The sequence below is a fragment of the Cibotium barometz genome, chromosome 36 (genome assembly GCF_041138505.1).
Source record: "Cibotium barometz isolate CiBa-2024 chromosome 36, ASM4113850v1, whole genome shotgun sequence".
Lineage (NCBI taxonomy): Eukaryota > Viridiplantae > Streptophyta > Polypodiopsida > Cyatheales > Cibotiaceae > Cibotium > Cibotium barometz.
Genome location: NC_141081.1, coordinates 45557816 through 45575158, shown reverse-complemented (window position 1 = coordinate 45575158; position 17343 = coordinate 45557816). Strand labels below are relative to the sequence as shown.

The 17343-nt window shown below is 49.2% G+C and overlaps 1 protein-coding gene across 2 annotated transcripts in view; it reads left to right on the top strand.

The window, feature by feature from the left end:
• The window catches only part of LOC147617943 (chorismate mutase 2-like), a 53448-nt gene that overhangs the window by 33388 nt on the left and 2717 nt on the right, over nt 1–17343 (top strand). The window lies entirely within an intron of this gene.

Here is a 17343-nt window from a genome sequence, read left to right as displayed (position 1 = left end):
ATTTATACCCCCTCTTTCATCCAGTCGGCCAGCTAATAAAAGCTCCACGACTGAGTTTATTCCCATAAAATGCTTGCACACTAAATATAAATGCATCCACACTAGGCCACCCTGCTGTCCAGCCTGCGCATGCTTCTGGGACAGCCCCTGGCTGCTGGGCATGCTGTGCATGGGTGTGGGGATTGCCCCTACACCTGGCCGACTTGCAGATTAGGGCTTTGGACCCAGTCGGCTGCCTGTCCAGCAGTAGTACAGCTGGCCGACAGCCCCTCCCAGCCCTTGCCTTGGCTGGTGGGCAAGGCTTGGGGTCTCTTGGCCCCTTGGGGGTGGTTCTATACCTCCCCCATGCCCATACTAAGTATGCACATGCAAATCCTTGCACTGGGGTAGCCCTATGGGCTGGCCCCATCTCTACATGCAAACCTACATGCCTACAGATGTCTGGCATCCAGTTGCAAACCAGATACACAGCACATCTGACATCATTCCAGAGGGAGACTCACAGCGCGGACTCGCACTGCTTCATGTGCAGGACCATGCACACCTGACCTTGGACTCATGTGCAGGACGATGCACACCTGACCTCGGACGACTGAGATGGATCCCTGGCTGACTCGTCCCGGACTGGGCTCACATGGGACCAGTTCACTATCCCAGGTCCTGCACCTTCTGTACAGAAATGTCTACGTGGCATCCAAGTGCGGGATGCACGTGACATCCCCTTCTGCTTAACTTGACGGAAGCTGCATAGCCTCCAAATAATCCGTCAATAATGCCGGATAGTCTTCGAAAAATTCTTTGTCGAGCCATACCGCTTCATGAGTTCCTCCGTCTTGAAACTTCGTGAGAAACTGTCGTAGTCTTCGGCCTGAGCCATGCTTGAAACGGTGCAGAAGGATCTGTTCTGGAACCATTACTTCTGCTTCATCAATGATGTCTGGTTCCGCTTCGTCTTTGACCTCTGAAGGGGGTGGACCTGCATATGGCTTTAACCAACTGACATGAAATACATCGTGCATAGTCCAACTCGGAGGTAGCTTTAATTGCATAGACGCCTCATTAATCTTTTTCCGGATGGGGAATGGTCCGAAGCTCCTGAAAGACAACTTTGGGCATCGCTTGCCCACCTGCTTTAATCTTTGCTTCATAATCCGAAGATATACCCAATCTCCTTCCGAAAACTTCATGTCCCTTCGGTCTTTATTGGCCTGTCGAGTGTAGGCCTCTTGCGCTTTAGCCAATCTGTCTTTGACGGACTCTAGGATCTCCTGGTAAGACTCCGTCACTCTGTTCGCCTCCGGTACTGAAGACGAAGTCCTGGTTAACAACGACTGGAAAGGCCTTCCAAGCGCTGCCTCATATGGAGTCCTGCCAATAGCTGAAGAAAACGAGTCATTTAAAACAGCTTGAACTAAAGGCAAAAACGATTCCCACTTACCTTGCTGATCGTGGACATAACACTTCAGCACATCAAAGGCCAACTGGTTGTATATCTCTGTCTGGCCATCCGTCTGTGGGTGGAATGCACTGGAAAAATTCAACTTAGTACCAAAATTATCAAACAATGCCCTCCAAAAATGACTGGTAAACTTGGCATCTCGGTCTGACACTATGGTCCTAGGAATCCCACCAATCGGGTACCAATGCCGAATGAATAGCTGGGCAACATCCTCGGCGGTCACATTGGCCCTGCAAGGAATAAGCATAACAAATTTGCTGAACCTGTCAACAATAGTCAAACACTGTGTATTACGCTTTCTCGGACTGGGAGGCAGATTTGTGACAAAGTCCATCGAAATGTCTTGGAAAGGACCCTCAGGAATTGGCAAAGGCTGTAACAACCCTATCTTCTTTCCACGAGGAGCTTTCACCTTTTGACAAATGTCACAGCGTTGTACATATGTAAACACATCACGCCTCATCTTTGGCCAATAGTATTGCCGTTCTAATTTCTCCAGAGTCGAATTCATGCCCCTATGACCACCTGTAATGGCGTCATGGGCATCATGGAGAAGAGCTGCCCGGAATGATTTCATGACACACAGTCGGCCTTTGTAGTAAAGCCAACCATCGCGTATCAGAAAATGGCATGGTCCTGTGGCATCCAATGCCTGTTCCCACTGTGTACTGATTCCTCGGAATCCGCGTACGTGTGCTTCATGTCTTCTAGTCCTGTACCAACAAGGTCAAGTCTAGTGGTCTGAATCGCAGATACTTGTCCCTTCCTGCTCAAAGCATCGGCCACTGGGTTGGCCTTTCCTGGAAGGTACTCAATCATACCACCGAACTGCTGGAATATCTGACTCCAGCGGTGTTGTCGATCACTCCACTGTGCACTTGGCATCGTCTGAATCCAGCGCAATGCCTGATGCTCAGTGCGAACCTCAAAGTCACGGCCATACAGGAAATGTTTCCAATGTTTCAAGGCCTGAATAACTGCTAGGAGTTCACGATCATAGACTGAGTAGTTCTTTTCGGCGGGCAGTAACTTACGAGACATGTAAGCTACTGGATGACCATTCTGTTGCAATACACCTCCAATTGCGATGTTACTCGCATCGGTGATCACCTAAAATGGTTCGTCCCACGAGGCAAGGGCTAAACAAGGCGCTTCTGACAAAGCCACCTTGAGGTTCTGGAATGCCTCCAACGCTCGTGGAGTCATTCGAATCTTTTGCCTCCTTGTTTTCACTCCCTTTAGCAGATCGGTGAGGTCTGCCGAGAGATCAGAAAACTTGTCAATGTGGGTGGAATATGCCTGGCATATACCCACAAATGATCTAATGTCATAAGCAGTCTGAGGTACTTCCCAGTTAACAATCTCGGCCACTTTAGCCGGATCAAGTTGAATGCCTTCAGCACTGATTATATATCCCAAGTAATGTACCTGGAACAGATAAAATTCTGACTTCTTTTCATTGATATAGAGCTCGTTGCTTTCCAGCAACTTAAGGACTTTCTCCACATCAATGTCATGCTGCTCAACTGTAGCTGAAAATATGAGTATGTTGTCCAGAAATATGAACACACACACTCCAATCAACTCCCGGAAAATACGCATCATCATGCGGTTAAATGTAGCTGGGGCGTTCGTCAAACCAAATGGCATGACCACAAATTCATAGTGGGCCCGTTCTGTACGGAAAGCTGTCTTGGGGATGTCCCCCTCAACAATCCGAACCTGGTGGTACCCACTCTTTAAATCCAATTTAGAGAACACCTTAGCTCCATTCAGCCTCTCGAGAATATAGTCAATTCGAGGCATCGGGAATCTGCTCTTGATAGTCAGCTTGTTGAGTGCACGATAATCGACACACAACCGAGAAGACCCATCTTTCTTCTTGACAAATAAGATCGGTGCTGCAAACGGCGACACGCTGGGGCGGATGAAGCCAGCTTGCAACAATTCTTGGAGTTGGCGGTCCAACTCCGATTCCATTGCCTTAGAAAGGCGATACGGAAACTTGCTCGGGGGTTCCGAGCCTGGGAGGAGGTCAATCTTGTGATCCTCCGGTCTGGACGGGGGAAGTTGGGGAGGGAGACTGTCCCGAAGAAAAATCTTCTGGAACTTTTCATGGAGAACCGAGTACCTCTGTATGAATCCATCCGCTGAGATACGCATAAACTGATCTCTGAAGTATAGCATCTTCGGCGGTAGAGGTTGATTGGGTGTGATTCAGGTTGCTTGAGTGTATCGCTGCCATAAATCTTGCCGGAGGACTTTGTTCCTCTCACTGTGAGAGAGCTGGATGTGTGGCGCATGTATATCATACTGGAAAGGTGGCAGGAAAGGTGATCTATGTTGAGACCATGCTGAGTGAGCCACTGTATCATCTGTGAATACCATGATCTCCTATCTCCACTCTCTGCGAGTTGCCTGGATGCCTCAAAACCTCTATGTGTGAGTCGATTTGATGGCATATCTCTGATCCTCTGTATGAAGCAGATCGTCTGGAAGAGGGCCTCTACTAGCATAGGAGGTGCAACAAACTCCACCCGGACAATGTCATGTGGGACGGAGGGTTTGCTGCGGATCATCTGTGAGAGCATGAGAATCTGAGGCCTCTCTATCTGAGACCATGTGGAGGTGACGAGCCCAGGTGCCCATACTGCTGCAGCATACATCAAAGCAGGGGTGACTAGTGTGTCAAACAACCACCCCTTCGTGCGGGGCTCTTGGAAGACACTGTCTCTCTAGCATGGCCAGAGCTGCATACCCTCGTGTGAGTCTATCCCTGGCTGCCTATGCCATAGTAAATCTTCCTGGCGGAGTCGCAAATGTAATCCCCAAGTACACATATGAGTCTTCCACCTCTACTTGTCCTCGTGCTAGTGTGAAGATGGCCTGTCATCGAATTGGCCCTGCGGTGTGGAAAATCATGACCTTGGTTTTCCCAAGGTTCACTGTGTAAGTCCCCTCTGTGTGCAGAAGTCATCGAGTGCATGGAGAAATGCTATAGTCCCATCCGCGACTCAGATACCAAAATAATATCATCTGCATATAGCATAATGTGGACTGTGGTACCTGAGATGTCTACCCCGTCCCCACCACCGTGGACAATGAAGTCAGCCACCTCATTGATGTATAGCCCAAATAGTGTAGGAGAGAGTCGGCATCGTTGCTTCACACCTATGGTGCTAGCAATAACATCAGATAGCCCCCCGTGGCATCGTATGCGCGCGAGGACCTGGCCCACAATACAATCTTATTGATATGAAAAGTAGGGATACAAGCATAGGGATTACAAGGCTTGAGGATGGAGAGGATGACTAGAGTGGCATCCTAAGGATGATGGATAGAGATGAAGGGGAATGGCTCCTGTGGATGGATCTCTATTCTCTCTCGTGTTGGTGCCAAGACTACGACCCTTTTTATAGGCCTCCAAGAGTACAAAGATATTTCATATCATGAGATATTACAAGGTTTGGTGTCCTCTTAGCCTGCCATGTGGCGGGATATTTGGATAGATGAGGATATTTTGATAGATGGAGATACTTTGGATATCCAAGGTGAGTTGGGGTTATATGAGCTAAGATATCTCCAAGTAATTCTCCAAACTGAGCCTCTCCAAGGATATGTAGATGGTGGCTTAGTGAGTCCTCATGGATGTTTCTAGAAGTGGTGGGTTTCTCCACAAAAGAAAATCTTGAGATAATACCAAGCTTTGATATTTTGTTTCTTTATTACAAAAAAGGGAAGGTAGACATTGTATGCCTTATTCCATAAATGGAAGGTTGGAAATTGTTGATGAAGTGGAGACCACCTTTGAATCTCTCTTTTGGAGCCTTGTATCCTTGTAGCAAAGTGCGCATCCTTATTTGTTTCTTTAAGTTGGAGAAACCTTTCCTTACATGCCTTTATTGGCTTACATATTTTTTTCAAAAGGTAGGCCTAGTGTGGGCCTAAGACTAGTGAGGCTACTTTTAGGAATATATATATATATACAATCCAAAGATAGTTTTGACTTTTATAGGTTGATGATAACCAAAAAAGGAAAGGAATTAACAATTACATAGAGGGTGGCAGTTGTGGGGCTGTTCATGTGGGACAGAAGCTTGATGAGGGTTTGGGTTAGCATGTGTGTGCGGGATGGCTCGGGGTGGCCCACGTGGGCCCGGGTGGAGAGGCTATGCATGAGGGTCTGAAGAGGGAGGTTTAGCGTGCGTGTGGGACAAGTGGGACCCATGTAAACACATGGGCGTGGATGGGCACATGTGGACCCCACAAGGTCGTGTCGGGGAAAAAGAGGGTGGGAGAGTAGAGATTGATAACGAGGGAGAAAAAATGATATTATATAGCACATATATGTATATATATATAGTATAGCATAGCTTTTGTATCTATTAGGTGTGAACTCTAATAAATACAATATGGTGGTGTAAATAATATATATAGTAGTATCATAGCATAGCTAGGATAGGGCATAGTAGGTTGGGTGCAAAAGGAGACTCTTAGGAAAAAGATATCTTAGGCATAAATATATATGAGGAAATAGACTTAGGATTTATTTACTTGTGCAAGTATATATATAAAGATGAGAGAGAAAATATGGCAAATAGTAGGTGGTAGAAATATGCATACTTATAGTGTAGTTATAGATATAGCGCCTGAGGGATTTTGAAAAGGTAGAAGGGAGATGGGGGGCAAGATTTTGTGCATTTTTCCTAAGCCCTATGAGAAAAAATTAATGCATGGGGGATTTCAATTTACCCTGTCTCACTAGGAGTAGAGAGCAATTGGTGTATCTTCACAGTACACAGATTTCTTGGAGATTATACCGACAACAACCGGGGTTTTGACTTCAGTGTATCAACATATGTATTACTTGGAGTATGTTCCACACAACATGGGTGGTTTACACATATAGGTGCTGAGCATTAGTGATGGATACAGATTTGGTGCAGTATTTCTGAGAAATGACGTACTGGGGCGTGCCATCTTGTTTCCTCCTGTTTCTCGTCTCTCTGTATTCTGTCTGTATTTCTGGTCTCCTTAGTGGGTTGCGAAAGTGGTGGTTGGGTTCACATGGATATGGACTGAAGGGATCTCCTTGGGCTTGGGCTTGGGTGGGCACGCACGCATGCATGCACGCACAAGGGCAGCGTGGGCAGTATGTTGGGCGTAGGCTTTGGGGCTGTGCGCAACAGTGCGAGTACGCGAGCAGCAGCGCGAGGAGCGGCAGGCAAAGAGAGAAAGAAAGAAAGATATATTAACGTCTACAAGAGGCCAAAGTGGCCTATGAGACTAAAGTACCAATACATCCAAAAGTCAAGGAAACTAAATGCTTCCGAGTAGAAAATGAAAAGCATAAACTAAAAAACAACTAGCTATAACATGTGGCCAAAAAGGAACTAGTGGCTTGATACAACTGCCAGAAAAAGACATATCTGATAAAAGTGTGGAACTGGAAAAATGGTAGGCTATGGGAAGCAGTTGAGATAGACTCATGCCATAATGTCTCACAAAAGGTCGATCCAGCATAGACAGGCTGAAGCGCCGAGGTCCTGCGGCACGACGTTGTGCCAATATCGCCTGTATCCTATGATAATGTCTCGGCTGGGGCCGCAGTCTAGTGGGTCGTGGACACCGTGCTCTACATAGCTCTCCAGCTCTGTTCAGGGTGACTCCTCGAGGTGACTGTGTGGGCCCAGTCGACTCGTGGTCAACGATGTGCGGGGTTGCTGCTACTTTGAAGAAGTCGGTAAGGGCGCGTTGGCCTGTGTGTCGGACATGTCCCCCTTGTCTGCAGCGCAGGATGTGGTCTTAGCGTCTGCGCAGCTTGAGGAGAAAAAGCTCAAGGCCAACGCTGGTCTGAGTTAGTAGTCCATCACTCTGGACAATGGCCCGAATCCATCTCGGAAGAGGCAATGAAAGTGCCCTCGGATCTTGTAGTACACTGGGTGCAACGACATATGTAGTGCTCCTCAGTCTCTGGCTCCAACTGCCAGAGCTGGCAAATCCGATCCTCAGGGGGGAGGGAGACGGCTCCATATCGACCGGTCTCTATCCTCAGCTGATGTGAAGACGTGCGGATCTGGCCAATAGCACATCTGACTCCATGAGATAGGTGAATGTCCATGTACCTCGGGTGGACAACAAAACCATCAAGGGATAAGTGGAGAAGATGCTCTCGGTAGAAAGCCATCTTCGTCCCTAGTGGCTCGGCCGGTGTGATCCATGTGCGTGCTATGTGTAGCTGAATGATATCCATCCTGATGATCTTGTTGAGCTCACTCCGGCTCATCAACTCCAAGAAGGGGGAGTCCAGGCTGTACTGTAAAGGTGGAAGGCAGTCCATATGCATACCATGTAGCTGTAACCATGTGCTAGTCTGGGCATACCAGCACTCTGTGTCGCCCTGTGATGTGAGCTGTCTGGACGACTCTAGTGCGAGTCTAGAGTATCTGTGCCTGGAGAGGCTCCATAGCGAGCTGTCTGGACGACTCTAGTGCGAGTCTAGAGTATCTGTGCCTGGAGAGGCTCCATAGCCTATGTATGAAGGTGACCGTCTAGAAGAGGGCCTCGGCTACGATCGGTGGGGCTCGCATCTCTGCCCGGACTATCTCATGTGGTACTGATGATTTACACCTGATCATGCAGGAGATCATCATCACTAGTGGTCTCTCCATCTGCTCCCACCCATCATAAAACTCCCCTCCACTCAAGGCTGGCTGCTCTGCTGTAGATCCACTCCTCCGCCTGTGATAGAGACTCGGCCCCCAGATGGGAGCGCTGTACAAAAGGGCTTGTGTAACCAACGTGTCAAATAACCAGAGCTCGTTCGAGGCTCATGAAATTGGATGTGTGCACACTGGCTCTCCAGGGCTCCGAGTGCAACATATCCTCTAGTCAATCTGTCGTCCGCCGCCCTCCTCATGGTAAAGCGCGGTCTAGCAAAAGTGACCCCTAGGTAGACATATCTCCCCACCATAGGTGAACTCAGGCAACCGATCAGCCCACTGCTGAGAGGTGTCAAACACCATTACCTTGGTCTTCCCAAGGTTCACTGTAAGGTCCCTATCTTGGTAGAAGGTCCGTAATGCATCCAGGTGTCTCTGCAGCCCCTCTGGTGTATCTGAGATAAGTACAGTGTCGTCGGCATAGAGCAACAGAGGGATCAACACTCCTCCCAAGCCAGCTCCAGGTCCTAATCTGTCAATTTAGTTCTCATCAATGTATAGCCTGAAGAGTGTGGGTGATAGCGGGCAGCCCTGCTTCACCCCAATAGTGCTGGAGATCTCCTCTGAAATCCCTCTTGGAGCCCGGACCTGGCCTCTGACTGATTCATACAATGCTAAGACTCCCCATGTCATCTCAGCGGCACCCCCATGTCATGTAGCCTGTGCATCAGCCTCCCTTGTGGTACTGTGTCAAAGGCCTTGCAAAAGTCCACAAAGAAGCAACAATATACTCTCCTCCCATGAGCTCTGCCCTCCTCGATAATGGCCTGAAGCGTGAAGATGTGATCCAGGGTGGAGTATCCCCTCCTGAACCCCGCCTGTCCATGTGCCCAATGCTGATGTGTCTCTACCCATTTGCTCAACTCATGCTCTAGTACCGATCCATAGAGCTTTGCTAGCACGTGGCCAACCATGATGGTCCTATAGTTACTCGGAACCGTAGGATCACCCGCTTTCAGGATCGATACTATAGTATTCGCTGACCAACTGGCAGGGAAACCTTCGCAAAGGGCCCGATTGAACAGGTGGGCTAAGAGTGGCACGAGCACATCCCTCGCATGTGAAAGGTGCTCTGCCACTAATCCATCATGATCCTGGGCTCAGCCATTCTGCAACCTGTCAATGGCGTCGCGGATCATGTCGACGGAGAAGAAGGTGGGGGAGGTGAGTCGGCTCTCTGGTGGTTGGGGGGGGGGGGGGGTGGTTATCCGGGTATCTGGTAGAGTGAGGTAGCATAAACATGCCATGTCTCCGGTGATGTAATAGGTGTCTGGAAAACTCGCCATGCCTCCTTGCTGTCTAATCCCAAGAAAAGATGGTACAACTCATGCTCCAACTTCGCCAGGTAGGCTCGCTTCTTCCTCCGCACGAGGCGGCGAAAGATCACGCGTGCTTGGTGATGTGTACAGATCCCTTGTGCTTCCTCTCGGATGAGGTAGGCACGGGTTTCTTGGCATTTATCATCATACCAGCCTTTCTGTGGGACATTCTTGCTCGGAGGTGTGACAAATGGTCGAGTGTGAGGGAAGTACATGGAGTGTTGAGGCAAACTGTGTCGTAAAGTCCTCCAGTGGTACATGTGGGTCCATGTTCTGCAGAGCACTGTACAAGTGGGTGGCGTAGCCGGATGCCATCTCTCTGGTGAAGTGGTATCGGGGGTCTCTGGGGGCCACTCGGTGGTGGCATTGCATCAAAGCGGCATGCAATGCTGAAGGAAAGGTATGCATGATCGGCAGCTACAGGGATGGGGCGAGGTGAGACTGTAAAAGACTGTCCGGTATGAGAGATAATGGTCCCAGCAAGTAGTCCACTGTACTCGCACCGGGTCTATTTTGTAGCGCGCTCTCGGCCGCCTGCTGTGTGTATGCTTATGTGAAAAGCATGTGAAGGCTCCTGAACCTGGCCATCGAGCGAGGCCATTGAGTATGGCCAATCCGTGTGCTCCTCCTAGCTCCAGCAGATGATCTCCGTAATCTGAATTCTCCATGTCCTTGGAAGTCCTGTCAAGTCCCAATTCCTTTGGTGCCAGATCTCTGTACATGGGCTTATCACTCTCAAAAAAGGGCACCTGATGCTGTTTTGTACGCGTGTTGAAGGCACCTGCCAACAGTACATCTCCAATGCTAGAATAGTGCATGACATCCTCATAAAGTGGGAGGTATGGTGACTCGCCCTCTGCATGGGTAGCGTAGGTGGAGGCTTTGGGTGCGAAGTAGCATATGGCAACATAAATATCACGTGGCCAATCAGTATGTATGCGGATCCACATGAAACGGGCCTCCTCATCTCTCCTCATGACCTGCACGACATGATGTAGCTCCTTCCTGTAAAGGACAGCAACCCCTCCAGATCCTCTAGTACCTCCACGTGACCTTGCCTTAGGGCGGTAACTGGACTCCCACCTGGAGCCTCTGACCTCTGGTGAGCAGGTGCCCGGAGCCTGGTGTGTCTCCGTGTAGAGTACAATGTCTCTGCCTCTGAAAGTCTCCTCAAACATCCCCACATCTGTCCTCATCGCCCCATTGCAGTTCCACACTGCAAATCTCAGGTGTGTCTCATAGGCCGCACACCGTCATTGGCGCCTCTCTGTGATGATCACATGACCATCCCTGTAAACCGCCCACTTGCCCGCCTTGCGGGCCTCTAGAATCCACAGCATACATTCCCTCCGATGTGCTACCTGGGCTGGTGTGAGATCATCCTCAAGGTAGATTCTCTCTCGGACACCACGCCTATACCAGAGAGAGATGACAGAGATCAGAGCTCAGTTTCACAGAGAGGGTGCGGAGCGACTGGCTCGCTTCAGAGCACACCCAGGCATGTTCTTCAGGGAGTTGTGGACACCCCCTTCACTGATGTACACCATTTTATACCCCCAGTATAGTACAGGATGGAGCTAGCTAGGTTGCATATCATGATTGTATACACCATGCATATAGCTTTGCATTCTCCTAGTAGTAGAGCTCCATCCCCGTGCACACCCAGATTCAGCTTTTTTTTGTTCAGTACTTTTTCATTTTGTTGGGATGACAGAGGATACCCCATACAGGTACTCCGATTTGTCTCATAGGCCGAGTTCGGTCTTTTGGAAGACGTTAATAAAATCTTTCTTTCTTTCTCCCTTCAGGGCTCTCCTCTTGGAGAGAAACCCTCGCCGTGTCTCTAGGTCCACGAACTTGAGGATAAGTGGCCGCTCCTTGGCAATGTCCTTCCCTACTCTCCATGCACCGACAATAATAGAGGTGTCGGCCACTCCCATACGCCCGCAAATGCCCTTGGCATCCTCCAATGGGCTATCCTTCTCCTTCCATCCCACCACCTGCACGTGAAGTGTGCTGATCTTCCTCTTCCTCTCCTCCTCCATGACCGCATTGACGAACTCCTCCTTGTTCGTCGGTGGCGTGCGCTTCTTCTCTACCTCAATCCACTCGGATGTGGCTTGCACCTCCTCTTGGGCCTTCTTGGCCACTGCCGCCCATGTTTGGATCTCCTTTGCTACGTGTGTTTTGATGTCTTCAAGCTCCTTGGTGATGTGTGTGGGCATGGCCTCTTTGATTTCTCCTTCCTCCCCCTTGAGGAGTGCGATCTCCTTCTTGCAAACAGCCACTTCGTCCCGCAACTCCGCAATGACCTTGTTGCGCTCATGCAAGCACTCTTCAATATCCACTTTCCATGAGGCAAATGCGCTCACATCTCCTCATAAACTTCCTCTTTCCACTCCGCCATTTTCCGGTGGAGGTTTTCGGCGAGCTCGGTGCACATCGTTGCCATGGCGTCTTGTGTGGTCTTTTAGGTCCCCTTCGAGGTTGTTTTCGTGGGTCTTAAAGATGTCCCGTAATGCCTCTATTGCTTTCTTTTGCTTGCTGTCCGGTGACGCTTTGAGGTAGGTCCATACAGCGGAGTACTTCCCACCACGCTCACCACGTGTACGGCCTTCCGGGGTTTGTTCCGCGAGTTTTCCCCTTGGGTGTTGCTCCTGCCATGGTAACCCCTGGATTGAAGGGCTCTCTTGCTGTTTTGACTATATGTGAGTGTGCACAGAGAGAAAGAAAGAAAGAAAGCTCTATTAACGTCTACTAGGGGCCGAACTCGACCTATGAGACAAATCAATGTACAACTGTCAATGTCTTCTGGATGTCCAGAAAAAAAAGGAGGACAAAATGAACATGAAATAAACTATGAAAGTACTCAGCTAGTGGGGGGGTGTGATGGATGGAGCACTACTGCTAGAGGCTCAGTATGCAACCTATATGCACAGGGTATACAAGAATGCAATGCAGATCTGTCTAGCTCCAACCAGTACCATAATGGGGGTGGTATATGTGATACATAGGTGATGGCGAGGCAAAAATATCTCGGAACATGATCTCCGGGTGTGAGTGTAAGTGAGCTAGCCGCTCCTAGATATGGTGGTGATGTCGAGCCCGTATCTCTGTGATCTCCCTCTGATGTGGTCTGGGAGTCTGGTAGCCTCGTGCTCTCGGTCTCCGTCTGGCTCGGAGGTCTGCAGCGCGCTGAAGTGTAACCCTCTCCTGTGTCAGGGTAGGCACTGGGATAGATCTCTGGAAGAAATTAGTGAGCTGGAGCTGTCGCCCACCTCTCCCTGTGGTATGAGTCCGTAGCAGTCTCTCTGTGGCGCTGTGTCTCTAGCAAGAACTGGCCAAATCTGTGCTGGTCTGCGGACTCCGTGATCTCGCGGAGTGAGGGATGTCCACTGAAGATGGTGGTGTATCTCTCTCTAATGACACTGTATGCTCCGCATCTACATACATAATGTTCCTCACTCTCAACCTCCCCTTGGCATAGTCTGCATATCCTCTCTGCTCTAGGGATCTGTGCTGCCCTACCTGCTTCAATCTCAAGTTGGTGTGATGACACTCTGAGTTGGCCAATCACCACTCGGGCACTGTGAGGCATGTACACAACCATGTATCCAGGTCTTTGTATGAATCCATCCGCTGAGATACGCATAAACTGATCTCTGTAGTATAGCATCTTCGGCGGTAGAGGCTGACTGGGTGTAATCCAAGTCTCTTGAGTGTATCGCTGCCATAAATCCTGCCGAAGGACTCTGTTCCTCTCACTGTGAGAGAGCTGGATGTGTGGTGCATGTATATGATAATGGAAAGATGGCAGGTGATCTATGTCAAGACCATGCTGAGTGAGCCACTCTATCATCTGTGAATACCATGATCTCTTATCTCCACTCTCTGCAAGCTGCCTGGACGCCTCAAAAGCTCTATGTGAGAGTCGATCTGATGGCATATCTTTGATCCTCTGTATGAAGCAGATCGTCTGGAAGAGGGCCTCTACTAGCATACGAGGCGCATCAAACTTCGTCCGGATAATGTCATGTGGGACAGAGTGTGAGGATTATGTTGTTAATCCCTCATATTGTGTACTAATTACTACTTAAGTACTTAACTTAGAGAACAAGAGACTTCAAGAGAACACTTGAGAGAAGATTGAATTGACTTGTATTAAACTGAGTACAATAGGTCTCTTATATAGGAGATGAAGAGACACATTTGAAGAGGCATGTCCTTTGACGAAAGGACATGACCTTAGACGAAAGGATACAACTTTAGGCTAAGGGATGTGTCTATTCGATGTAGAGGCACAACCATTCATCAAGGGATACAACCATTCATCGAAGGGATGTGGCTATTCGATGTAGAGGTACATCCTTTGGCGAAGAGTCGCAACCGGTCGAGGGTAGGGGTTCCCTTGGTTGGTTACTCTTTGCATCTGCAACAAGAATCAGCAATGAAGAGAGGATCTGATACATACATACGTCACAATCGTGACATTCCCTCCCATTTAAAATAAAACCCATGTGTCAAATGATAGACATTCGTTTGTCAAAGAACTCCTGAAGAAGATTACGGTACTGCTGTATGTCTTCATCTGTTTGCCAAGTGGAATCTTCAAGAGTTGTTGTTGACACCGAAGAGGTATTGTTCAAATATTCATATGCAGCGCGACTGAAGTCATGCTGCAAGAGTCCGCAGTATCCGTTGTACCATTCAAGGTAAGGTCTTGAGTCTTCAAAGTTGACTTAAGGTTCTCGTTCACCACTGCTTTTGGGTTGTCACACACGAACCATAATTTCTTAAATCTTCAGCTTTTTCAGCGGTATTAAGGCTTCCGAAGTAGAAGGGCATGGCTCGTGAGGGAAAACTTGTCCATCATCGCGGCCTTCACGACCGAGTGCTCGACTAGGGTCGGAAGTTCGTGCCACTAGAGAAGTCCACTTTGAAGAGGTTAAGTGCTCTTCAAGGGGAGACCTTCTGAAAGCTTCATGTTGCTGCTTGTGTTGCTGATGTTGATTCGAAGAAAAAGGTTGTTGTGAACGGTAAGAATGTCGATGTCGAGTCTGTTGTTGCTCAAACGAAGATAATGTGTGTCTGGTTGTCTCCGAAGAACCATGCTTCGGGTGAATTTGTTTTTTTTTTAAAATGCCAACTTCAAGGCTTCTTCACACATGCGCGTGCGTGAGAAGCGGGTGGGGAGGATTTATTTTGTTTGTGTTTTGAACGTGACTGCCCGTATGCACGCTGGAGGACTTTTTTTTAAATTAAAAAAAGTGACGTGTTGCTTTTTTTTTTTTTTTTTTTTTACATAGGGCTGGACCCGTTTGTTTAAGCAGCGTACAAATTATTATTTTTTTGTAGTGCTGTTTGGAAAGGGCGCGATCCAGAGAGGGGGATGGGCAGCCATCGCACGAGAGAGGGGGGATTATTATTTTTTTGTAGTGCTGTTTGGAAAGGGCGCGATCCAGAGAGGGGGATGGGCAGCCATCGCACGAGAGAGGGGATTTTTTTTTTTTTGTAGTGCTGTTTGGAAAGGGCGCAATCCAGAGAGGGGGAGGGCAGCCATCGCACGAGAGAGAGGGAGCTTCACTTGTGGGCATGGAGGGGGGGGGGTCCGCCTAGCAAGGGGGGGTACCATCTGCACGCCATAGCAGGCCTAGGCGCGGTCTTCAACGAAGAGGGGCAGCCACCAGCGCAAGGAGGAAGAAGTAGCTCCTGTGTGCGAGAAGGGGGGGCCCACATGTCTTGTCCACCCGAGAGCCGGAGGGGGCCTACACATGCGCGAGGCGTGAGGGGGCAATGGCCTTCGGGAAGGGTAAGTACACTTGCAGTGGCCCGGTAAGTGGAAGATCGCCTCTCTGTCTGCGTGAGTGGGGGGGGCGGAAGGTTTACATCACCATGAGGGGGGTTTTACGCCAAGTCCGCCATCTCTCCATAGATTCCACACAACACACTTGTGGGTTGTCGAGGGGGGAGAACGCTGAGCAAAGAGGCTAAGTGGCCCGCATAACCCACGGGGGAGGGAAAAAAAATATTTTACATCACCATGGGCAAAGCTTTACGCCAAGTCCACCATCGCTTCGCTGCTTCCATACAACACCGAGAAGAGGGGTGGACGAGGGAGTGCCGCGGAGAGGGTGAGGGCTTCACAACCCATGGGTAAGAAAAAAATTTTGCTCTCATACCACTGTGAGGATTATGTTGTTAATCTCTCATATTGTGTACTAATTACTACTTAAGTACTTAACTTAGAGAACAAGAGACTTTAGGAGAACACTTGAGAGAAGATTTAATTGACTTGTATTGAACTGAGTACAATAGGTCTCTTATATAGGAGATGAAGAGACACATTTGAAGAGGCATGTCCTTTGACGAAAGGACATGACCTTAGACGAAAGGATACAACTTTAGGCTAAGGGATGTGTCTATTCGATGTAGAGGCACAACCATTCGTCGAAGGGATGTGGCTATTCGATGACGAGGTACATCCTTTGGCGAAGAGTCGCAACCAGTCGAGGGTAGGGGTTCCCTTGTTTGGTTACCCTTTGCATCTGCAACAAGAATCAGCAATGAAGAGAGGATCTGATACATACATACGTCACAATCGTGACACAGAGGGTTTGCTGCGGATCATCTGTGAGAGCATGAGAATCTGAGGCCTCTCTATGTGAGACCATGTGGAGGTGGTGAGCCCAGGTGCCCATACTGCTGCAGCATACATCAAAGCAGGGGTGACTAGTGTGTCAAACAACCACCCCTTCGTACGGGGCTCCTGGAAGTGTGCCTGGTGACACTCTCTCTCTAGCATGGCCAGAGCTGCATACCCTCGTGTGAGTCTATCCCTGGCTGCCTGTGCCATAGTAAATCTCCCTGGTGGAATCGTAAATGTAATCCCCAGGTACACATATGAGTCTACCACCTCTACCTGTCCTCGTGCTAGTGTGAAGATGGCCTATCGTCGAACCGGCCCTGAGGTGTGGAAAATCATGGCCTTGGTTTTCCCAAGGTTCACTGTAAGTCCCCTCTGTGTGCAGAAGTCATCGAGTGCATGGAGATGGTGCTGTAGTCCCATCCGCGACTCAGAGACCAGAATAATATCATCTGCATATACCATAATGTGGACTGTGGTACCTGAGATTTCTACCCCGTTCCCACCACCGTGACCAATGAAGTCAACCACCTCATCAATGTATAGCCCAAATAGTGTAGGAGAGAGTGGGCATCCTTGCTTCACATCTATGGTGCTAGCAATAACATCATATGGCCCCCCGGGGCATCGTATGCGCCCGAGGACCTGCCCATATAAAGCATAGATGCCCCAAACCATCTCTGATGGGATCCCCAATGACTGTAGGCGCTGGAAGAGTCTCTCTCGTGGCACCATGTCAAATGCTTTGCGGAATCCACAAAGCAGCACTATAATCTCTTCTCCCGCGCCCTAGCCTGGTGAATCAGACATCTCAGAGTGAATATATGGTCATTAGTGGAGAAAGCTCGTCGGAATCCAATCTGCCCTGGTGCTCGCAGTCCCTCCTTCTCTGCATATGAGCTCGACTCTGCCTCGAGCAATGCGCCATAAAGTTTGGCCAATGTATGACCAATCATGATAGTCCTGTAGTTGCTAGGGTCTAGCATGTCTCTCGCTTTGCGGAGAGGCACGATGGTGTGTATAGTCCACTCAGCCGGTAGGCCCTCCACTAGTGCCCTATTAAAGAGGTGAGCAACAAAGGGTCCCAGTGTGTCAGCTGCATAAATAAGATGCTCACTCTGTATACCTGTGTGGTCAGCCGATCTCCCATGCTGAGAGAGAGAGAGAGAGAGAGAGAGAGAGAGAGAGAGAAGAGAGAGA